This window comes from Oryctolagus cuniculus, chromosome 17, assembly GCF_051225735.1.
Source record: "Oryctolagus cuniculus isolate XC-2025 breed Fujian yellow rabbit chromosome 17, ASM5122573v1, whole genome shotgun sequence".
Taxonomy (NCBI): Eukaryota; Metazoa; Chordata; class Mammalia; order Lagomorpha; family Leporidae; genus Oryctolagus; species Oryctolagus cuniculus.
This window is the reverse complement of record NC_142883.1, coordinates 61,179,911-61,204,343: the sequence shown is the minus strand read 5'-3', so window position 1 is coordinate 61,204,343 and position 24,433 is coordinate 61,179,911. Positions and strand designations below refer to the sequence as shown.

General features: G+C 45.8%; 1 long non-coding RNA gene across 2 annotated transcripts; it reads right to left on the bottom strand.

Annotated features, from left to right (window-relative positions):
• Positions 1-1,363: 1,363 nt before the first annotated feature.
• LOC149121263 (uncharacterized) lies at positions 1,364-22,248 on the bottom strand. Of its 2 annotated transcripts, XR_016224353.1 has the most exons (4): positions 22,172-22,248; positions 19,046-19,114; positions 15,850-15,889; positions 1,364-1,507 (listed from the first exon to the last, which is right to left on the bottom strand). It is a non-coding gene; the product is annotated as an uncharacterized LOC149121263 (long non-coding RNA). The 2 variants fall into 2 exon arrangements; XR_016224354.1 differs by lacking the exon at positions 15,850-15,889.
• Between the last annotated feature and the right edge of the window lie 2,185 nt (positions 22,249-24,433).

The following is a 24,433-nucleotide window of genomic DNA, read 5'->3' as shown; positions in this document are numbered from 1 at the left end:
TGGTATTGACCCCAAATAGTTCCCATGAATGAAGCTGCCTTGATCTAGAAAGCTTAAGGCTCTGCTTCTCAGGTCTTTCACGTTCTTCTCCTTCGCCTTAACCCTCACCCCATGCCCATGTCCACCAATGCTCCCTGATGCACCAGTGTACTGACAGTCACCATATGTCCATCTAGTGCCCCTGGAGGATGCATGGGAGGAGCTTCCTGGTGACACAGAGGATAAAGAAACTCCAGAGTATACTGAGGTAAGGGCCTCCGCCTTTCTCAAAAACAGAAATGTTCCTTCCTTGGCTTCTTCCTTTCTCAACCAGATGAAGAGAAGAAAAATCTGACCATGGATAGGGTCCATGATACACCCTGTGTACAGTGAGTGCCACTGAGAGGGAGAGTTTACACCAACAGAGAGCTGACGAGGGACACAGGGACAAAATGACTGTCAGGACTGGACCACAGCAAGCTTTTCTCTGCAGCACTTCTCCTCTTTTGAAAGGAATTTTGTGACTTCCAACCACAGTGGACTGGAGAGACACGTCCCCCATGAAGAGCTCGTGCCTGCTGGCCTGAGTGTGATCGCTCTGCTCACGTCTTTGGGTTCCCTCCATAGGACCACTCTTTCACATGGGGTTTCCCAGTGTCACCAAGGGCATTAAAGACAGGTGCAAAGGGACACAGAGTGTTCAGACCCTCATGGTGCCATTTTCTAATTACAGGTGATCTCAATACGAACAGCAAGTGGTATGTATTCGGGAATCACTTATTCCCTGTAGTATGAATAGTCCAGATGACAGCACAGATGGGACTATCTTGGGGGCTTTAGTGTGGAAGGCCACCTAATGCCCAATTCCTGCTATGAAAGAAGACTAGGAGTGCGGTGGTGGGAAATTAACTTCCTCATACAGGGTAATGATCATTTTCTGGGGTCCCTGGAAGATACTGGCTTGTGCATGGGGGTGGGCTTTATCTATGTGGGTTTCCATGTATTACAGTTCTGAGTCTACAAGTTTGGCAGTTTGTGTGTATTACTCTAGTTATGTTCTTCTGAAGCCACTATCAGTTCTCTATAAAAAAACAATCACAGAGGTATTGCTGCATGGTTACAGGAATATGTATATAAAAAAGTGAGGGGTTTCAGATGCAGGATGGAAGCATCATATTTCAGTGCACTAGGGAAAGTGAGACGTTGAGAGGTGGTACCGTCAGCTCCTCTCCCTCCCTGGAAGGCTTGAAGCTGTGGTCAATGTCTGCCTGAAGGTCAGGTCCACAGAGCCCAGGAAGGGGCTGAGAGCACAGAGAAGGGGCAGGGTCATGCTGAGCAATCCAGGGGAGGAATGGGTGAGACTCTCTGTGAACACTTACTGTCTGTGTTTGTGTCTCTCAAGATTGGGTCTTGCAGAGCGTTTCGGACTATAACAGTGACGATGAAGTCTCTTCAGGTAGGAGCAACACCCACAAAGACCAGAGGGTCAAATTAGGGCAATGCTTGGGTTATCTGCTGCTTTGGACTCCTGAGAGGACATAGGAACAGAGGAAGAAAAAAGACATTGTATGTAGACGTCTGATTTGTTCTTTTTTATATTAATTATAGAGTAGGAAGAGGTTGTATACCCATGGGATTGGAGCAATAGAACTTTTTATCATTTCTTGCTTTACTATTTAAAACTTTACATTTTCTTTAATACTGACCACCCCGGCTTTGCCATTGCAAAGATCAAATCCACTGCATTGTGACAGGACAGCACTACCTTCGAATTGAACACAAGAGATGTCTGTGTTTTGCACTGACCAAAGTCTTCGTCCATTTCTGGCCACAACGTAATACCTGAGACTCTGTAACTAATCAGGAACAGAAATTTCTTTCTTACAAGGGTGCAGGTCAAAGAGCAAGGTGCTGCCATTGTGTCTCAGTAAGGGCTCCTTGCTTCATCCTCAGCTCAGGGCAGAAGGAAGAAGAGCACCCACCCCCCACACCCTCAGGGTCAGTTGAGTTAAAGAATACTTTCTCTGGGCTGACTGGGGAGGCCCCAGCATCTTAGAGCTGTGAGGGCCAAGCATTACTCTGGGTTCATCTTGGCTTCCACATCTCATCCAAGTCTAGTGTTTGGAGTAGACTGTGTGACAGGCCATTATCCAGATGCTACTGGAGACGCTGCATAGCTGTACAGGCTGCCCAGAGGATGTGTGTTAGGGGATCCTGGGCTGGACACACACGAGGTGCTGCTGACCTCATCTCCTGGAATGCACTGGGCTCAGTGGAGGGCCTCTGGGCAGCAGGACTGGGCATCACTGTTCCCCTCAGATGCACTGCTTCAAACACAGCCTGTTCCCCCTCCAGTCATGCCTAGCACGTTCCCTGTCCTCAGGCCTGCCAATGTCCTACTTCCCAGTCCTCCCACTGCTCAGTGAAAACCCTAGCAAGTCCCATTTATTGATATGGCCAAGAATACACCTGCTGTGGACACCCTGTTGCCTCCTTGGCCGACTACCAGAATTTGAACAAATTAAATTTCCTCTCCTCTTGGGGTCATCTTTTCAAGTGGATCAGGAAACATGGGATTCTTGTGATGATTCAATATTTCCAAACTCCATGAGGTTACCCCAGACATATGGGGTTGGCCCTCATTACCTTTCCAAGGCCCAACAAGCATCCATGACACTTGTTCCCCATGTAAGTGATCTATAGATGTATTGCTGTGCGTTGCAATATGTTTTTTAAAGATTTATCTACTTCTTGAAAGGCAGAGTTATAGACAAAGAGGGAAAATCAGAGAGAAATCTTCCATCCACTGGCTCAGTCCCCATAGAACCTCAATGAGCAGGTTGGGCCAGGCCAAATCAGCAGTCCAAAACTCCATCAGAGTCTCCCAAACAGCTGGCAGGGCCCAAGCACGAGACATCCTACACTGCTTTCTGAGGCACTTTAGCAGGGAACTGGATCAGAAGTGGAGGAGCAGGGACACCAACCAGTGATCCCATGGAGGGGTCCCCACAGGTGGCGCTTGAACCTGCTGCACCACAATGCCAGCCCCAGGTGGCAGTATATCTTTATCTTGGCCTCCAGAGCTCCCATATCAGACAATAATGTGATTGGTAGAAGATGACAAGGACAAAGGAAATGGACAAGAGTTATGAGACAAAATAGAGGAAGGGAAACAGGAGGGATGGAAAACAATGAGTTGCATACATCGACCCAGTGGCTACCTATGGAGGAACAAGGTGACACTTCTTAGGCACAGTGATGGGAATCTGAGGCAGGAAGAAGAAGGCAAAGTTCAGAGATCCTCTCACTTATTACAGAGGTGAAGCCATCTAGGCCCTGGGATAGGGATATAGACATGGGGTCCAAGGTTGGCCTACATCATCCAACCAGCAGCAGGCATCCGAGTCCTCACCTCAAGTCTAACTCTCCCCTTTCCTTCTCTCTGGCAACCTCAACACCCCTGCTCTGGTGCACATGGAAGGCTATGTGGCTGCATCGGAACATTCCCTCGGGAGCAGCGATCTGGGAGTAAGTGATTTCTTCTTTCATCTCTTTTCTGAAGTTCTGCAGGATTAGGGAAGGAAACCGATGAGCTGGGGAAGTTGTCTGTAGTTAACATGTGGGTCACAGGCTGGATCCTGGATCCTGAGGGTGAGGTCAGACTGGGCAGGATCACGGCCCCACCCTGTGTCATCAGACCCAGGGGAGTAGGCCTTGGCTTTTTAATCCCAGGACCAGGTTAGAACGGCTTACTTACACAAATCTACCAAAAACAGATGCTGCTGAATAAGTGGGGAAAAAGGGACACTAACCCACTCTTGGTGGGAATGCAAACTGGTAAAGCCTCTGTGGAAGCCAGTGTGGAGATTCCTCAGAAACCTGAATATAACCCTACCATACAATCCAGCCAATCCTCTCCTTGGAATTTACCCAAAGGATATTAAATTGGCCAAAAAAAAGACCTGTCTGCACCTCAATGTTTATTGCAGCTCAATTCACAATAGCTAAGACATGGAATCGACCTAAATGCCCATCAACAGTAGACTGGATAAAGAAATTATGGGACATGTACTCTATAGAATACTATACAGCAGTAAAAAAAAAGAAATCTGGTCATTTGCAACAAAATGGAGGAATCTGGCAAATATCAAGCTGAGTGAAATAAGCCAGTCCCAAAGGGACAAATATCATACGTTCTCCCTGATTGGTGACAACTAACTGAGCACCTAAAAGGAAACCTGTTGAAGTGAAATGGACACTATGAGAAACAGTGACTTGATCAGCCCTTGTCCTGACTGTCGAGGAACAACTTACTACTTTATTCCTTTTAGTATTTTTTTTGTTCTATTTAGTACCATTGGTTGAACTCTTTAATTAACACACAATTATTCTAAAGTGTTGAAATTTAACTGAAAAGTGATCCCCATTAAATATAAGAGTGGGAATAAGAGAGGGAGGAGATGTACAGTTTTGCACACGCACAATCAGACTTACCCCTAATGGTAGAGCTAGAAACATACCAGGCAATTCCAATTCAATCCCATCAAGGTGGCATGTACCAATGCCATCTCACTAGTCAAAGTGATCAGCTTCAGTTCATAATTGATCATAATGATAGGATTAAGAGTCAAAGGGACACATAAACAAGACTAGTGTCTGCTAATACTAACTGATAGAATAAAAAAGGGAGAGAACGATCCAACATGAGAAGCGGGATACACAGCAGACTCACAGAATGGCAGATGTTTTAAACAGTGCTTTGGCCTCAGTTCAGCCCTTAAGGCATTCGGATCTGGCTGAAGAGCCCATGAGAGTATTTCCGGCATGGAAAGCCAAGACACTCAGGGAAAAAACAAATGACCTAAATGAAAGATCTCTGTGAGTGAGATCCCAGCGGAAAGAACAGGCCATCAAAGAAAGAGGTACCTTTCTCTGAAGGGAGGAGAGAACTTCCACTTTGACTATGGCCTTGTCTAAACCAATGGGAGTTGGCGAACTCAAGAGGCTCCCAGGCCAGCGCTGTGGCTCACTAGGCTAATCCTCTGCCTGTGGCGCTGGAACCCCAGGTTCTTGTCCCGGTTGCCGCACTGGATTCTGTCCCAGTTGCTCCTCTTTCAGTGCAGCTCTCTGCTGTGGCCTGGGAAGGCAGTGGAGGATGGCCCAAATGCTTGGGCCCTGCACCCGCATGGGCAACCAGGAGGAAGTTGTCTCCTGGCTTAGGATCGGCGCAACAAGCCGGCTGCAGCACATTGGCCATAGCACCCATTTGGGGGGTTAACCAACGGAAGGAAGACCTTTCTCTCTGTCTCTCTCAATCACTGTCTAACTCTACCTGTACAAAAAAAAAAATAGGATTCCATAGCGTTGGCAGCTCATGACAAGAGCCTCGGGTGATTACTGACATCATAAATAAGAGTGTCAATTGTTAAACCAACAACAGGTGTCACTGTGCACTTACTCCTCATGTCAGATCTCTGTCCTTAATGTGTTGTACTATGTGAATTAACGGTATAACTGGTACTCAAACAGTGCTCTATACTTTGTGTTTCTGTGTGGGTGCAAAATGTTGAAATCTTTACTTAGTATATACTAAACTGATCTTCTGTATATAAAGATAATTGAAAATGAATCTTGATGTGAGTGGGATGGGAGAGGGAGTGGGAGATAGGATGGTTGCGGTGGGAGGGAGTTTATGGGGGAAAAAAGCCGCTACAATCCTAAAGTTGTACTTTGGAAATTTATATTTAGTAAATGAGAGAGAGAGAGAGAGAGAGAGAGAGAGAGAAATCCTAGGGCCTGAGAGACTTGCCCTTTCCTGTGCATCAAGTTCACAGTTTAAGGGGTCTCCTCCCTGAAGGCTGTCCCATGAATGCCTGGGGGAATTCGCCCTAGCAAATGGGCCTCAGTGACCAGGACCCTGACTGCTGCTGAGTTCGGGAGATCCTGAGATCAGGAGCCCTGTGAGTGCTGTACTCCCACCCCACTGCCCACACCCCTGCTGCATCCCTGTCCCCCCACTGACCCCTGCTCCTGTGTCTTTCTTGCAGACATCTTCAGCTGCTCGGAAGTCTGCAGTGTGGAGTCCTTGGACCAGAGGAGCTGGAGCTTCCCACACCATCGGAAGCTTGAACCACACAGGAGGAGACACAACAGCAGCCACGGCCCTCCTCACCAGTCCTCTGCGAGCTCTGATATTAAATCATCACCGAGCACCAGTTGGTTTCATATGGTTTTGTCTAATAAAGCACAGTGTAGGAAAACAAGCTTAGCAAAGGTAGAAGTTCAAAGGGTCCGGGAGCAGTCACCTGGTGAGTGCCCTCACCAGCACTCTCTGGAAAGGAACCGGAAATATGTGGTCTCCACTGAAAGTCACTGCCAGGCATGGTCTTTTCAATCTCTGCTGCAGCAATGACTTCCTAGTGGTTGTGTTGTCTCATGTCTGCTCCTCCTCTGGAAGGGACCATGAGGTCCATCTCACCCAAGACCTCTCATGACCACCTGGACGCCAAAGCATTTTTCACCTAACGTCAGCTTGGATGGCACAAAATTCCTGACTTATCCTTTCTCTTCTTGATTATTTTTTTTCTTTCTCCTGTATCTTTTATTTTAAAGTATTGATCCAAACAGCGAGGTTACAGTTCTAGCCCATCTTTCTGTCTCTCTCTCTCTCTTTTTTTTAACTTTTATTTAATGAATATAAATTTCCCAAGTACGACTTATGGATTACAATGGCTTCCCCCCCATACTGTCCCTCCCACCCACAACCCTCCCCTTTCCCACTCCCTCTCCCCTTCCATTCACATCAAGATTCATTTTCGATTATCTTAATATACAGAAGATCAGCTTAGTATACATTAAGTAAAGATTTCAACAGTTTGCTCCCATGCAGAAACATAAAGTGAAAAATAATAGATGATTTTTTAAATGATGATGAAATCAGATCAGACCTATTGTCATGTTTAATCCCAGTGAGAGTCAAGTTGGGAATTGATAATTTCTTTTTTTTTTTTTTTACAGAAGATCAGTTTAGTATACATTAAGTAAAGATTTCAACAGTTTGCACCCCAATGGAAACCCAAAGTGAAATATACTGTTTGAGTACTCGTTATAGCATTAAGCCTCAATGTACAGCACATTAAGGACAGAGATCCTACATGAGGAGTAAGTGCACAGTGACTCCTGGTGTTGACTTTACAAATTGACACTCCTGTTTACGGCATCAGTAATCTCCCTATGCTCCAGTCATGAGATTCCAAGGCTATGGAAGCCTTTTGAGTTCTCTGACTCTTATCTTGTTTAGACAAGGTCATATTCATAGTGGAGGTTCTCTCCTCCCTTCAGAGAAAGGTACCTCCTTCTTTGAAGACCTGTTCTTTCCACTGGGATCTCACTCACAGAGATCTTTTTGCCAGAGTGTCTTGGCTTTCCATGCCTGAAATACTCTCATGGGCTTTTCAGCCAGATCCGAATGCCTTTAGGGCTGATTCTGAGGCCAGAGTGCTATTTAGGACATCTGCCATTCTATGAGTCTGCTGAGTATCTCACTTCCCATGTTGGATCACTCTCCCCTTTATTCTATCGGTTAGTGTTAGCAGGTACTAGACTTGTTTATGTGCTCCCTTTGACTCTTAGTCCTTTCATTATGATCAATTGTGAACTGAAATTGATCACTTGGAATAGTGAGATGGCATTGGTACATGCCACCTTGATGGGATTGAATTGGAATCCCCTGGTATGTTTCTAACTCTACCGTTTGGGGCAAGGCAGCTTGAGCATGTCCCAAATTATACATCTCTTCCCTCTCTTATTCCCACTCTTATGTTTAACAGGGATCACATTTCAGTTAATTTTCAACACTTAATAATAACTGTGTGATAATTACAGAATTAAACCAGTCACATTAAGTAGAACAGACAAAAAAACTACTAAGAGGGATAATGTATTAAGTTGTTCATTAACAGTCAGGGCTATGCTGATCAAGTCACCATTTCTCATAGTGTCCATTTCACTTCAACAGGTTTCCTTTTTGGTGTTTGGTCAGTTGTCACCGATCAGGGAGAACATATGGTATTTGTCCCTTTGGGACTGGCTTACTTCACTCAGCATGATGTGTTCCAGATTCCTCCATTTTGTTGCAAATGACTGGATTTCGTTGTTTCTTACTGCGGTATAGTATTCTAAAGAATACATATCCCATAATTTCTTTATCCAGTCTACCGTTGATGGGCATTTAGGTTGGTTCCAGGTCTTGGCTATTGTGAATTGAGCTGCAATAAACATTAGGGTGCAGACTGCTTCTTTGTTTGTCAATTTAAACTCCTTTGGGTAAATTCCAAGGAGTGGGATGGCTGGGTCGAACGGTAGGGTTATATTCAGGTTTCTGAGGAATCTCCAGACTGACTTCCATAGTGGCTTGACCAGTTTGCATTCCCACCAACAGTGGGTTAGTGTCCCTTTTTCCCCACATCCTCGCCAGCATCTGTTGTTGGTAGATTTCTGCATGTGAGCCATTCTAACCGGGGTGAGGTGAAACCTCATTGTGGTTTTGATTTGCATTTCCCTGATTGCTAATGACCTTGAACATTTTTTCATGTGCCTGTTGGCCATTTGGATTTCCTCTTTTGAAAAATGTCTATTGAAATCCTTGGCCCATCTCTTAAGTGGGTTGTTGGTTTTGTTTTTGTGGAGTTTCTTGATCTCTTTGTAGATTCTGGTTATTAACCCTTTATCTGTTGCATAGTTTGCAAATATTTTTTCCCATTCTGTCGGTTGTCTCTTCACTCTCCTGACTGTTTCTTTTGCAGTACAGAAACTTCTCAATTTGATGCAATCCCAATAGTTGATTTTGGCTTTGACTGCCTGTGCCTCCCGGGTCTTTTCCAGAAATTCTTTGCCTGTGCCAATATCTTGAAGGGTTTCTCCAATGTTCTCTAGTAACTTCATGGTGCCAGGACGCAGATTTAGGTCTTTAATCCATGTTGAGTGGATTTTTGTGTAAGGCGTAAGGTAGGGGTCTTGCTTCATGCTTCTGCATGTGGAAATCCAGTTTTCCCAGCACCATTTATTGAATAGACTGTCCTTACTCCAGGGATTGGTTTTAGATCCTTGGTCAAATATAAGTTGGCTGTAGATGTTTGGGTTGATTTCTGGTGTTTCAATTCTGTTCCATTGGTCTATCCATCTGTTTCTGTACCAGTACCATGCTGTTTTGATTACAACTGCCCTGTAGTATGTCCTGAAATCTGGTATTGTGATGCCTCCGGCTTTGTTTTTGTTGTACAAGATTGCTTTAGCTATTCGAGGTCTCTTGTGCCTCCATATGAATTTCAGCATCATTTTTTCTAGATCTGAGAAGAATGTCTTTGGTATCTTGATTGGGATTGTATTGAATCTTTAAATTGCTTTTGGGAGAATGGACATTTTGATGATGTTGATTCTTCCAATCCATGAGCATGGAAGAATTTTCCATTTTTTGGTATCCTCTTCTATTTCTTTCTTTAAGATTTTGTAATTCTCATTGTAGAGATCTTTAACATCCTTGGTTAAGTTTATTCCAAGGTATTTGATTGTTTTTGTAGCTATTGTGAATGGGATTGATCTTAGCAGTTCTTTCTCAGTCATGGCATTGCTTGTGTATACAAAGGCTGTTGATTTTTGTGCATTGATTTTATATCCTGCCACTTTGCCAAACTCCTCTATGAGTTCCAATAGTCTCTTAGTAGAGTTCTTTGGATCCTCTAAGTACAGAATCATATCGTCTGCAAAGAGGGATAGTTTGACTTCTTCCTTCTCGATTTGTATTCCTTTGATTTCTTTTTCTTGTCTGATGGCTCTGGCTAAAACTTCCAGAACTATGTTAAATAGCAGTGGTGAGAGTGGGCATCCCTGCCTGGTGCCAGATTTCAGTGGAAATGCTTCCAACTTTTCCCCATTCAATAGGATGCTGGCTGTGGGTTTTTTATAAATTGCTTTGATTATATTGAGGAATGTTCCTTCTATACCCAATTTGCTTAGAGTTTTCATCATGAAAGGGTGTTGAATTTTATCAAATGCTTTCTCTGCATCAATTGAGATAATCATATGGTTTTTCTTCTGCAGTCTGTTAATGTGGTGAATCACATTGATTGATTTGAGAATGTTGAACCATCCCTGCATACCAGGGATGAATCCCACTTGGTCTGGGTGGATGATCTTTCTGATGTGTTGTTGTACTTTATTGGCCAGAATTTTATTGAGGATTTTTGCGTCTATGTTCATCAGGGATATTGGTCTGTAATTTTCTTTCAGTGCTGCATCTTTCTCTGGCTTAGGGATTAAGGTGATGCTGGCTTCATAGAGAGAATTTGGGAGGATTCCCTCTTCTTCAATTGTTCTGAATAGTTTGAGAAGAATTGGAGTTAGTTCTTCTTTAAATGTCTGGTAGAATTCAGCAGTGAATCCATCTGGTCCTGGGCTTTTCTTTGTTGGGAGGGCCTTAATTACTGTTTCAATTTCTGTTTCAGTTATGGGTCTATTTAGGTTTTCTGTCTTCATGGTTCAATTTTGGTAGATTGCATGTGTCCAGGAATCTATCCATTTCTGATAGGTTTTCCTGTTTGCTGGCATACAGGTCCTTGTAGTAATTTCTGATGATTCTTTTTATTTCTGTGGTGTCTGTTGTTACGTTTCCTTTTTCATCTCTGATTTTATTGATTTGGGTCTTTTCTCTTCTTTTTTTTAGTTAGTTGGGCCAATGGGGTGTCAATTTTGTTTATTTTTTCAAAAAACCAGCTTCTCGCTTGGCTGATTTTTTGTAGTTTTTTTTTGGATTCAATCCTGTTAATTTCTTCTCTGGTTTTAATTATTTCTCTTCTCCTACTAGATTTGGGTTTGGTTTGCTGCAGTTTTTCTAGGTCCTTGAGATGCGCTGAACGCTCATTTATTTGGTACCTTTCCAATTTCTTGATATAGGCACCTATTGCTATAAATTTGCCTCTCAATACTGCTTTTGCTGTATCCCATAAGTTTTGATATGTTGTGTTGTTGTCTTCATTTACTTCCAGAAAGTTTTGACTTCTCTTTTGATTTCTTGAATGACCCAGTGTTCATTCAGGAGCATGTTGTTCAGTCTCCATGTGTTTGCATACTTTCTGGGGTTTCCTGAGTTGCTAATTTCCAGCTTCATTCCGCTGTGGTCTGAGAAGCTGCATGGTATGATTCTAATTCTTTTAAATTTGCTGAGACTTGCTTTATGGCCTAGTATGTGATCAATCCTAGAGAAGGTTCCATGCACTGCTGAGAAGAATGTGAAGTCTGTAGATGTAGGGTTGAAAGTTCTGTAGATATCTGTTAGATCCATTTGGGCAATAGTGTCAATTAAATCTGCTGTTTCCTTGTTGATCTTCTGTCCGGATGATCTGTCTATTTCTGAGAGTAGAGTATTGAAGTCCCCCAGTACTATTGTATTGGAATCTAAATCTCCCTTTAAGTCCCTTAACATATCTTTTAAATAGACCGGTGCCCTGTAATTAGGTGCATATACATTTATAATAGTTACATCTTCCTGTTGAATTGAACCCTTAATCATTATATAGTGTCCCTCTTTGTCTCTCTTAACAGTTTTTGTATTGAAGTTTATTTTGTCTGATATTAATATGGCTACACCTGCTTTTTTTTGGTTTCTGTTGGCATGGGATATCTTTTTCCAACCTTTCACTTTCAGTCTGCATGCCTCTTTGTTAGAGAGATGTGTTTCTTGTAGGCAACAAATCGTTGGGTTGTGTTCTTTGAGCCAGTCAGCCAAACAGTGTCTTTTAACTGAAGAATTCAGACCATTAATGTTCAATGTGACTATTGATACGTAGTGACTTTGCCCTGCCATTTTCCCGGAAATATTTTCTAGTATATGCTTTGAGCTTCCCATGCTCTTTTACTGGTAGGTGTTCTTCCTTTCCCTTCTTTCATATTGATGGCCATGTTTCTGTGTTTCTGAGTGTAGCACATCTTTAAGTATCTTTTGCAGGGCCGGGCGAGTGGCCACAAAGTCTTTCAATTTCTGTTTGCTGTGAAAGGTCTTTATTTCACCTTCATTCACAAATGAGAGCTTGGCAGGATATAATATTCTGGGCTGGCAATTTTTCTCTCTTAGCACCTGTGCTATGTCTCGCCATTCCCTCCTAGCCTGTAGGGTTTCTGATGAGAAGTCTGCTGTGAGTCTGATTGGAGATCCTCTGAGAGTAATCTGACGTTTCTCTCTTGCACATTTTAGGATCTTTTCTTTATGTTTCACTGTGGTAAGTTTAATTACCATGTGTCGTGGTGAGGATCTCTTTTGGTCATGGTTATTGGGGGTTCTATGAGCTTCCTGTACTAGGATGTCTCTGTCCTTCTCCAAACCTGGGAAGTTCTCTGCTAGTATCTCACTAAAAAGGCCTTCTAATCCTTTCTCTCTCTCCATGCCTTCAGGAACTCCTCGAACTCGAATGTTGGTTTTTTTAATAGTATCCTCTAGATTCCCAACAATATTTTTTAGATTTCTAATTTCCTCTTCTTTTCTTTGGTTTGACTGTATGTTTTCCTGTGCTCTATCTTCTAAGTCCGATATTCTCTCTTCTTCTTCACCCATTCTGTTTTTAAGGCTTTCTAATGTGTTTGTCATTTGATCTATTGAGCTCTTCATTTCTCTTCACTATCACACTTTCCTGTTCTACTAGTTTCTGAGTTTCATTTTGATTCTTCCTTAAAATTTCATTTTCACGAGAGAGATTTTCAATCTTGTCCATTAAGTATTTCTGTAGTTCAAGGATTTGCTTTTGAAAACTTCTAAATGTTCTTATCATAATTTTTTTGAAATCCATATCTTGCATTTCTTCTATCTCATCATCTTCATAATCTTGGTTTGGGGTGTTTTGTTTATTTGGAGGCATCATAGTGTCATGGTTGATCTTGTTCCCTCGATTTCTGTGTTTGTTACTCGGCATAGTTAATTCTTCTTTCATCACTGTGCGTTTTTTTTTTATTTTATACTATGTCCCTGTTAAGTGGACTGCCTGCTGTTGGAGGAGCCTTGGAGGCTTGAGATGGGTGCGGCCTGAGAGCTCTGCTTGGTTCTTCCTGGTTAAGGGTGTGCAAAGGTGACACCCTCAGGTTATGCATGGTAAATCTCTCTCTATTTATTTATTTATTTTGTTTATTCAGGGGCAAGTAACACCGCAAGGCATGGCAGAACTGATGGTATTTAGCTTCCAGTCTCTGGCTTCTACCCACAGAGTCTGTTTAGGCTCCTTTGGACTCCCACTGGGTTGCCTAGGCTACTGAATTGTAGTGACTCAGTTCCTTAGGTCTCCCCCGTTGATATGTAAATCCAGAGAGGGGGCCTGCGCTTTGTCTCTTGTGAATTCTTCAAGCCTTGCAGCCTTGCAACCTTTCCAAGGTTAGGGGAAAGAGAAACCCCCAAGCTTTTTTCCTTCTTTCCGGTAGTGAGTTTGCTGCACTTTCCGGCCCCCCTCTAGATTCTGACCCCCGTTTCCCCACCAATGTCTCGGGTTATTGAGTTCACCTCCCCTTCTAGCGCCGATGTGTGGACTCGGAGCCCTGGACGTCCCAAATCTCCCCGCTGTTGTCTGTGTGGCATGCACTCCCCTTCGAGCACTGGCGCACAGACCCTGCGGCTTCCGCGGCTCGGTCCCGCGGCTCGGCTTCCCCGCGGTGGGCGACCTTGTTCTCCCAGTAGGTCCTCCGATTCACAGCCACTTGATCCAGAAGAGTTTCCTCTGCAACATTTTCCTGGTTCATTTTTCTGAGGCTACCATAACTCCCCTTTTATTAAACTAAATTTTCCCAGACTATCGGTGCGCGCCCTCACTATTCTGCCATCTTGGCTCCGCCCTCTTTCTGTCCATCTTCTTGAGTATCTTAAATACATTTTTATTCCCCTGACCCAGACTCTCTGTCTCTACAAGACTGGTGAGAGTCTCATTTTCATTTCCTCCTGTGCCGCTCATCCTTGAACTCTAGATGCATGAACACATTTTCTTTTAATTCACAGATGCTACTAGAGTATCAGTGACATCAGTCACTCCAAGTCAGACCCAGGATTCTGTGAAGTAGTGTGGGAGTATACTTCATAGCAGAAGAAGTCTGAATTCTAATTATTAGTCTGGATCACTGCATTGGTTCCCTCTTCCAGGAATCCCATTCATACACATGCATGGATTCACCTTTGGTATCTCCCTCTCGTGTTCTGAAATCTTCAGTAAACTTCCTATTCTTAACAGTATTTCCCTTTATGCCACCTTCTGCTTCTTCTAAGGCACAGTCCGTTCCTGTGTTTCTTGTGGTTTGCATTTCAAGGCTGATGTTATTTTCTCCTGTTTTCCTTCTTCTTTCCTGTGTCCTGCCCATCCATTTCTGAGTTTCCCTGATTCTTAGTAATGATGTCCCTTCACACTTGGTACCATTGTCTTGGTGATTTTTCCTTCATCCTGAAAACGACTCTGCTCCACACACAAAGGACAGCAAGATCGGAGTCTGTTCATGTGTGGCGTGGTTCCTTCTTTGTTTCGATTACTGATTCTCCCTCTGGTACCCTTGTATGATCCATCAATATGTTGTTGTCATCCTTTTTACAGAAAATTAGGTTTTGGAAATTCTGAATGAGCAACAGCATTCAGAAATGCCTGTCTCGCCTCACCCTGCTTCCTCAGTTGTTTCTGCGCAATGCTAAATAATACAACACCTAATCTCCTGCCTCTGTAGTTCATCATTGTTTCATGAACCTCCCCTCTCAATCAGTCTGACCTGATTATTCTTAATCAGTAGAAGTCCTGTTATGGAGGACAACAGCCCCTAAGTTCCCAAATCTAGATTCATTCCCTTTATACAGAGAGGCAGTGTCAGAATCCTGGAGCTCATGGAGTTATTTCTATCGTGTGTCTACAAAATGCTTCCCTGAGTTACTGGTTGCCCTTTCTCTGTTGGTCCCTATTTCATTCATAGGATCATTAGGTCTGAGTTTCTTCTGGTTTATTTGAGTCACAAATTAAAAAATCAGTGTTTTTCTACTTATTTTTGTGTCATTTGAATTTAATAATTTTCCTTTATATCAATCTCATTTCAGAAAAATCTGGTTTAAACTACAGTAATTTTTTTATTAATTAGTGATTTTATTCCTATTGAATTCCTAAGATTACAAGACAGTTTGAGTTTATGGAAAAACTGGACATAAGTGAGTTCAATATACACACAACTCAGAGAAACACACAGTGGAACACGCACAGACACTTAAATCTCTCCCCACTGGCAACCATGGGGGCCATAACATAGGATCGTTGGGTCTCCCCAGACTTCCCTGCCCTAGAGATGGACCAGTCCACCTGGAGGCCCAGCTACCTGTCTTGCTTGGAGACAACATGCTTAGCCCTCCCCACCTCTGGAGGGGGCTTCAGGACCCAGATCTGGGGTACCTCACCTGTGGGTAACACAGGATGTGAGAGACCACGTGACCAGGTCAGAGGTAAGTGTTGGACCTCCCCATGTTGTTGTAAAGAACTGTGTCTGATTTGAAGCCTCCACTGTGGGAAGAAGAGGGTACCCCAACTGTTGCAGTGGGGAGCCAAGCACCCCCACACAAGGCCAATGTCTAGTCCAGCATCAGGGGTTTGGGTCAGCCAAAAGTCCCTGTAGCCTCCATCCATGCAGAGCTCAAGATGTGTCTTGGCTCATCAATGGGAGGTTGAATCCTTGGGGTGTTTGTAGCCAAAATAATGCTCTTGGAGTAATCCTAGGCTACATCCAATTAAATCAATGTACATAAACTTTGAGGATCCCCAAAGACGTGTGTACAATGTCACTATCACACTAGTCTAGGAATGTAGGAAATTGTTCCTGTACCTGTGTGATGGTGCTGTTGTGTCTGGGATACTTCAACATTCTAGGAGGGAAGAATTCATTAATATCATTATTTCAAAAATGTATATACAAGGGAATATATAAACATATATATAACAGAAGTAAGTAATAGAGATTGAAGTAAACCTTCAGTTTCCAAATACTTAAGTTTATAACAAGAAAGTGTGCATATGCAAATTAAATATACAGACAACAAAGGCAAACACATACAAATGGCATATACACAATGTCCTTGTCCATAGCTCACTGGGCTCTCCTCTCCACTACAGTCAGTCTGGGGCATAAACACCAAGAGCCTTTGGCTGACACCATCACCAGGGAAATGTCCCTGAACCACCCTGACCAAAAGGGAGCCTGTTCTCAGTAGGAAGCTGGGCACACTTTGGAATCGTATGTACCAGAAGGACCAGCCATTTACAGAGTAACCCAGGGGACCCAGAGTCATGGGTGCTGATGGGGTTGGCTGGAGCTGGGTGTCTACCCTAAGAACTTTCCCTCACTCTGTGTTCTGAGGTTACCCTGGAGGAAGCAAATATAGCCATAGGGTAAGGTGGCACCAGGCTGTGGGGACAACTGTCCAGGTAGGACAGCAAGAGGGAGGTTGAGGGCTCCCAAGGGCCAGGGAGAGACCCCAGTCCCTGAATACCACACACAGTTTGAAAGCATGGTCTGCCCTCGAACTCCTCTGTCCTGGAGAGAACGGCATAGCCACCTGGAGGGCCAGCTCCCTGGGGTGCTGGGGAATAAGCAGGGACCATGTGTCTTAGGCCTCCTGCACTCTCAGAGGGGCACTCGGGATGCACAGCTGGTCTACAATCCCTTCTGGGCAACGTGACTTGTGATGCAGCATATTGGGCCGTGTGGATGCGTAAGGAGTGCGTCCAATTTAGGGCATCCAATGGCGAGTGAAGAGGGTTATTCTAACTGTTGCATAGGATGGAGATGTCAAGTTCCCGTGCACTTGTTCATGTAGGGTCACATTAGGGACCCTAATTGTTCATGTAGGGTCACATGAACATGTAGGGTCACATCTGGCCAGGGTTCCAGATGTCTCTTGGTTCATAAATGGAAGGCTGATGTCTGCATGGAGTGTACTGCAAGATTTATCTCTTAGGAAAACACTTAGTGATACCGACTGAGGCAAACATATGCAAGTACTGAACAAGTCATGAAACAGATGGACATAACTGAATAAATATTCACATGTGCTATAAAATGTAGAACATTTTAATTTGACCTTTATACTCATATCCTTGTACCTTGGATGCTTCATTATCCTAGGGAGAGGGAGATTATGACTTTTTTTTTAACCACAAAGGTATACATAAACACATATGTCCTCAGAAATAATGCAGGCAGAAATAAAACTATGGTTCTCAATGGTTCATAGTTTACGAAAAATGAACATATAAAATTCAATATACATATACATCAAGGAAGCACAACCTCTCTCTCTCGTCAGTGACCACTGGTCCCTTCCTTCCGCTGCTGGCAATTACGATGGCCATAAACATCCAAGGAGACCCTTGGCATCCAGGGTTCCTTGCAGGACCCCAGTCACCAGTGTTGTCACGGCAGCAGCCCTGACCACAGGGACCTCCCTCTGAGTGTGACCTGACTGTGCTTTCCGAAGATTTTCCCCAGAAGGAAAACCATGTATTTTTTTTTATTTTTATTTTTTGACAGGCAGAGTGGACAGTGAGAGAGAGACAGAGAGAAAGGTCTTCCTTTGCCGTTGGTTTACCCTTCAATGGCCGCCGGAGCCGGCGCGCTGTGGCCGGCGCACCGTGCTGATCCGTAGCCAGGAGCCAGGTGCTTCTCCTGGTCTCCCATGGGGTGCAGGGCCCAAGCACTTGGGCCATCCTCCACTGCCTTCCCGGGCCACAGCAGAGAGCTGGCCTGGAAGAGGGGCAACCAGGACAGAATCCGGCACCCCGACCGGGACTAGAACCCGGTGTGCCGGCGCCGCAGACGGAGGATTAGCCTAGTGAGCCGCGGCGCCGGCAGAAAACCATGTCTTCAACACCTTGGCACTGCAGAGACTGGGTGCAGACAGGCGGCGGGAGCAGTGTCACTTCTGAGAACATTCTCTCTGTGATCGGGGCTTTTCTTGTGGGCAGTTATGACAGCACCAGGCTGGAAGAACAGCCCTGACACTGTGTGGCTGAAAGTGTGTGTCTGGTGACCTCCCAGAGCCAGGGAACGGCCCAAGTACCTGACGGCCACACCGTGTGAAAGAGCCAGACCCTGCCCAAACATCCTTGTTCTAGAGAGAGCGAGCAGGCTGGCTGGAGGGCCACCTCACAGTCTTGGAAACTGCATGTGTTTTTTTTTTTTTAATTTATTTTTTTGACAGGCAGAGTGGACAGTGAGAGAGAGAGAGAGACAGAGAGAAAGGTCTTCCTTTGCCGTTGGTTCACCCTCTAATGGCCACCGCGGCCAGAACGTTGCGGCCGGCGCACCGCGCTGATCCGATGGCAGGAGCCAGGTACTTATCCTGGTCTCCCATGGGGTGCAGGGCCCAAGCACTTGGGACATCCTCCACTGCACTCCCTGGCCATAGCAGAGAGCTGGCCTGGAAGAGGGGCAACCGGGACAGAATCCGGCGCCCCGCCCGGGACTAGAACCCGGTGTGCCGGGGCCACAAGGCGGAGGATTAGCCTAGTGAGCCGTGGCGCCGGCCGAGAAACTGCATGTCTTAAACCTCCCGTGTTTTGCTGGGGCACTGTGGATTCCGTGGCTGGTTAACCAGCACTAGTGGGCAGCAGGACACAAGGGAGGCCCATGTCACTGGGTCTGAGGGTGAGTGTTGGGGGCTAGCCCAAGGAGATGCATAAGGAGTGTGTCTAACTTTGGGCCCACTCTTCCTGGCTAACGAGCATTAGCCCAACTGCTAGGGGTGGGTGGGGACATGCACTGCCCATGGATAAGTCCAGGACAAGGGAAGACCTAAGACTTTGGAAAGTCTGGGTCCTCTCCCACTGCAATGCAGTGAGTTTTCCAGATGGCTCTCTGTTTACCAATTGGGAGTTGAGACCTACAGGTGCACATAGTAGAAATAATGCACTTGGAAAAATCTTTGGTTATATACACTTATGTAAATACATGTAACTATTGAACAAACCTCCAAAGACATGCATATAACTGAACAAATACTCACTGAAAATTATTCCCTTACCTGGGTAGCTGTGTCCTTGTCACTGACACACTTCAGTATCCTGGGGGTAACAACTCATGGACATTTTTTCTAGAGATGCAGACATACAGACACATATGTTTCAAAAACAATTCAGGTGGAAATAAACCTGACTCAAAATACATGAGCTTATAGGAAAGTGTACATATACAAATAAATGTGCACACAATGTGGGAAGACACATGTAATCTAACACACACACACACTTAATCTGTTTGTCCATGGGCCACTGGGTCCTCCCCTCCCCTACTAGCATAAACACCCCAGGTGCACTGTTGCTACCACATAGAGGAGCTCTTGGTTAACACCAGCCACTAAGACCTCATCGCTGAACCTGTCCTGACAACAGGAACCTCACTCTGAGTGAGGGGCCAGCCATTCTTCCCAAAGATGTCCACCAGAAGGAAAATCGTGTTTGAATGCCCATGGGGCTCAGAGACTTGAGTGCCAGTGGGGGTGGTTGGAGCTGGCTCTGTGCTCTGAGATTACCCTGGGGGCAGTACACGAATGCACCAGGTGAGATGGCATCAGTCTTGAAGGGCAGCGCTGTGGGGCGGGACAGCAAGGTGGGAGTCTGAGACTCCCCAGGGACACGGATAGGCCCAGACCCAGACGCTATATCCTAAACCTTCCAGGTGAACTCATTGTCCTTCCTTGTCTCTGTCTGTCATTAGGAATGAGTAGGAGAAGGCTGGCATACAATTCTCTTGTCTCATGTCTAGAGACTGATACAATTCTAAGATGTCCTAAATGTATTTATAAGGTTGGAGAAAGAAAAAAAAGCAGTCCAGTGAACAGATTGGGACCAAAACAGAAATAGCAAGAAAAAGCTGCTCCCCACTCCTACACCTGCATTAAGCCTCCACTCAGCACCCAGGAGCAGGGCATCAAGGGTTCTTTCCACTTTTCCTTTTTTTAAAAAATGTATTGGCCAGCGCCGTGGCTCACTAGGCTAATCCTCCACCTGCGGCACCGGCACACCGGGTTCTAGTCCCGGTCGGGGCGCTGGAGTTTGTCCCGGTTGCCCCTCTTCCAGGCCAGCTCTCTGCTGTGGCCAGGGAGTACAGTGGAGGATGTCCCAAGTGCTTGGGCCCTGCACCCCATGGGAGACCAGGAGAAGTACCTGGCTCCTGGCTTCGGATTAGCGCAGTGCACTGGCCGCAGCGCACTGGCCGCGGTGGCCATTGGAGGGTGAACCAATGGCAAAAAGGAAGAGCTTTCTCTCTATCTCTCTGTCACTGTCCAGTCTGCCTGTCAAAAAAATTATTTATTTGAGGGCCGGCGCCGCGGCTCACTAGGCTAATCCACCTAGCGGCGCCGGCACACCGGGTTCTAGTCCCGGTCAGGGCACCGGATTCTGTCCCGGTTGCCCCTCTTCCAGGCCAGCTCTCTGCTGTGGCCAGGGAGTACAGTGGAGGATGGCCCAGGTGCTTGCGCCCTGCACCCCATGGGAGACCAGGAAAAGCACCTGGCTCCTGGCTCCTGCCATCGGATCGGCGCGGTGCGCCGGCCGCAGCGGCGGCCATTGGAGGGTGAACCAACGGCAAAGGAAAACCTTTCTCTCTGTCTCTCTCTCTCACTGTCCACTCTGCCTGTCAAAAAAAAATTATTTATTTGAAAGACAGAGTTACAGAGCTAGAGAGGGAGACTCATAGAGAAAGAGATCTTCCATCTGCTGGTTCACTCCCCAAACACCTACAATGGCCGGAGCTAGGTCTCCCGCATAGGTGCAGGAGCCCAAGTACTTGGCCATCCATCACTGCTTTCCCAGGCACATTAGTAGGGACCTGGATCAGAAGTGGAGTGGCTGGGACTCAAACTGGCACCCATACGGGATGCCAGCATCACAGGCAGTGGCTTTACCTGCTACGCCACAAGCCCCCTCCATTCTTCATCCAGCAACACCAAGTCATGCACTCTCCTTGAATACTAAAGATGTGCTCTGTGCTTGTCCACTGCTCTTATCTGTAGGCAGTGCAGGCTCAGTGGGAGCCATGCATGCTTTCTTCTCCCCAGACTTGCAGTGTGAAATATGCCAGCTGTGTAGATTTGACACACAGCTCTCCAGTGCTGGCCACCCCTGGTGCCAAGGGCTGCTGGAACTTGTCCAAGACCAGTCCTTTCTTCCTGGCTGGCATCTGTTATGACTCAACAAATCCTTTCATTTCAGAGACATCTAAAGGGATTCAATATTTTATTCATGACAAACGTTAATAAATGAAAGAAGAAATATATCTCTTCATTCTGATGGTGTCACAAAATGAATCCCTAGGGCCAGTGCTGTGGTGCAGATTAATCTGCAGCCTGGCATCCCACATGGGCGCTGGTTCAAGTCCTGGTCGCTCCACTTCTGATCCAGCTCCCTTCTAATGCACCTGGGAAAGCAGTGGAAGATGGCCCCATCGTTTGGGCCCCTGCACCTACCTGGGAGACCCAGAAGAAGCTCCTGGCTGCTAGTTTCAGATTGGCCCAGCTCTGGCCCTTACAGCCATTTGGAGAGTGAACCAGCAGATGGAGGACCTTTCTATCTCTCCTTCTCTCTGAAACTGCCCCTCAAATAAATAAATAAATAAATAAGTAAACCCTTTGTTAAAAATGACCAGGTATCAATAAACACCTCGCCTACTGTTTCCTTCTTGTTTCTGAGTTCATCCTTTGGGTGGACTCAGGTGGGCTTGTTTCCCATTCAGTGCAATGCACACTCACTGTTTTCTTTCTTTCTTTCTTTCTTTTTTTTTTTGACAGGCAGAGTTAGACAGTGAGAGAGAGAGACAGAGAGAAAGGTCTTCCTTCCATTGGTTCACCCCCCAAATAGCTGCTATGGCCGGCGATGCGTAGATCCAAAGCCAGGAGCCAAGTGCTTCCTCCTGGTCTCCCATGTGGGTGCAGGGCCCAACCACTTGGGCCATCCTGCACTGCCCTCCCGGGCCACAGCAGAGAGCTGGACTGGAAGAGGGGCAACCAGAACTAGAACCCGGCGCCCATATGGGGTGCCAGCACCGAGGGCAGAGGTTTAACCAAGTGAGCCACTGTGCCGGCTCTCGCTGGTTTCCATCAAACACTTGGAGCCAAATGGTGGCTGTGGCAGATGGAATGACTTAAGCTTACCTGTTCAGTGAGGGCTGCAGCTTTGGAACAATGCAGTCAACTCTCCGCAGCTGCAGGTCCTGCCTCTGTGGGTTTCTAGTATTTATAACAATGTTAATAATTACAAATAATCATAGCATTCTAATATTCTGATATAAGTACTAAGATTTATACAATGCATATTTGTTATATATATTCAACGTATCTTAGTATCTGTGATTACACACATTAGTATCTGTATATTAATCACTATAACTTCTATATAAAGAAAATGAGTTACATAAGCATTATTTTACCACAGCAAGCCTCACGCCCTATCACCCACCCAACCGCTAACTCCTACCACGCACCGGTCAATCAGCCCCAACTGTAACCGTCCGAGCGTCCGTTGGGCCCCCACTCCCCCACCCCCACCTCCCGCTCAGGACCCGCCACCTGGCCGGCCTCACTGGACGATATAAAAGTGGACGATGGGGGGCGCTTGACCACCGGCACTAACGTACAGGGGCAGAGCCAGACAGGAGCATGGAGGTGCACGGACCTGGACCACCTCCCTCCCGCCGGGCAGGGAGAGGACATCCCGCGTGGCCCTGGGACGTCCGCCTCGGAGCTCGCTCCAGCACAACTGCCCCCGCTGCACGAGGGACACCGCCCTCGACCTCGGCCGCGCGGGCCAGTCCCCAGGTCTGGGGTCGTGGATTGCAGGAGAGCGGCCTGTCAGGGGCGCCCAGAGCCGCGCAGCCCCGGTGGACCAGGAAGTCCTCCAACAATCGACACGATCCTGTCACGTGGGGCTGGAGACGGTATTTCAGGCTTAAAGTTCAGAAGATGGAGGCAACGACCATGACCTTGACACATAAAGTTTAAACAGTATTCACAAGAGAACAAGATGGCAAAATTGGTACCATTTCTTCCAATGAGTGTGCATTAGGGATTTTGTTTGCCCATAACATACTAGTGCCTGTTAAACATGTACAATTTTATGTCTCTTATTTTATTATTCTTTTAAAAATTTATTTGAAAGCTAGAATTACAATGCGGGGCAGGGAGAGATCGAGTCTGTATCTGCCAATTCACTCCCAAGATGGCTGCTACAAGTCAAGCCTGGGCCAGTCCAAAGCCAGGAGCTTAATCCAGTGTCCCCAGTGGGTGGCAGGGGCCCAGGCACTTGGGCCAGGTTCCTCTGCTTTTCTCAGGCCATTAGCAGAAATCTGGATTGGAAGTGGAGTAGCCAGGGTGTGAACCAGCGCCAATACGGGATGCACACATTGCAGGTGGCGGTTTGACCCGCTGTGCCACACATTTATAGGAAAGAACATTGATTTCAGCATTATATATTATAACAACCAAAAACTGAGATGAGGGAAATACAGGCATTCTGTAGGAGCAGCCAGATTAAACACATTCCAATGCATCTTACAGCTTAATGCTATGATTCTGCAGCTTATTTTTAATGAGTTAAACATTGTTAATGAAATGCTGAATAAAAAATGCAAGTTGTAGGGCTGCGCTGTGGCGTAGTAGGCTAAGCCTCCGCCTATGGCACCCGTATCCCTGATGGGCACCATTCGTGTCCTAGCTGCTCCTCTTCCCATCCAGCTCCCTGCTTATGGCCTGGGAAAGCAGTAGAAGATGCCTGAAGTGCTTGGGTTCCTGCACCCACGTGGAGACCAGAAGAAGCTCTTGGCACCTGGCTTTGGATAGGCTCAGGTCCGGCCATTGTGGCCATGTGGGGAATGAATCAGTGGATGGAAGACCACTCTCTCTGTGTCTCCCTCTCTCTCTAACTCTGCCTTTTAAATAAATAAAATCTTTAAAAAATGAAATTATACATTTATCTTCTCAGACAACAAAGGAATAAAATTACAAGAAGAATAGAAGCTTTACAAACATAAAAGTTAAACTGCATGCTACTGAACAATTTTTGTGATTTGTGAAGACTGAGCAAAACTCTCATTTTATGGAAATGCAAAGGACATAACTGCTTGCCCCACTGTCATTTAAAGTCAACTGAAAAGGGAACCAGGTAGTAGCACAACCATGGAAAGAAGTTCAAGTTTATGGAAGAATCTGCTACTTGAACGCCCCGTCTGCACAGTCTGGAAGCAAGAGGCTGAAGGCACCATTTATCATCTTGCCAGTATTTCATTTGTAGAGCAGACCGACAGTTTCTGTGTTACATTCTCCCCTTTGAGTTCCTGGATTCTCTGCGTGGTACTCACTGAGGCCCACAGAGGAAGGCATTTTTCAGGTAATCCTAACAGCAGAAACCGACTGTCGATA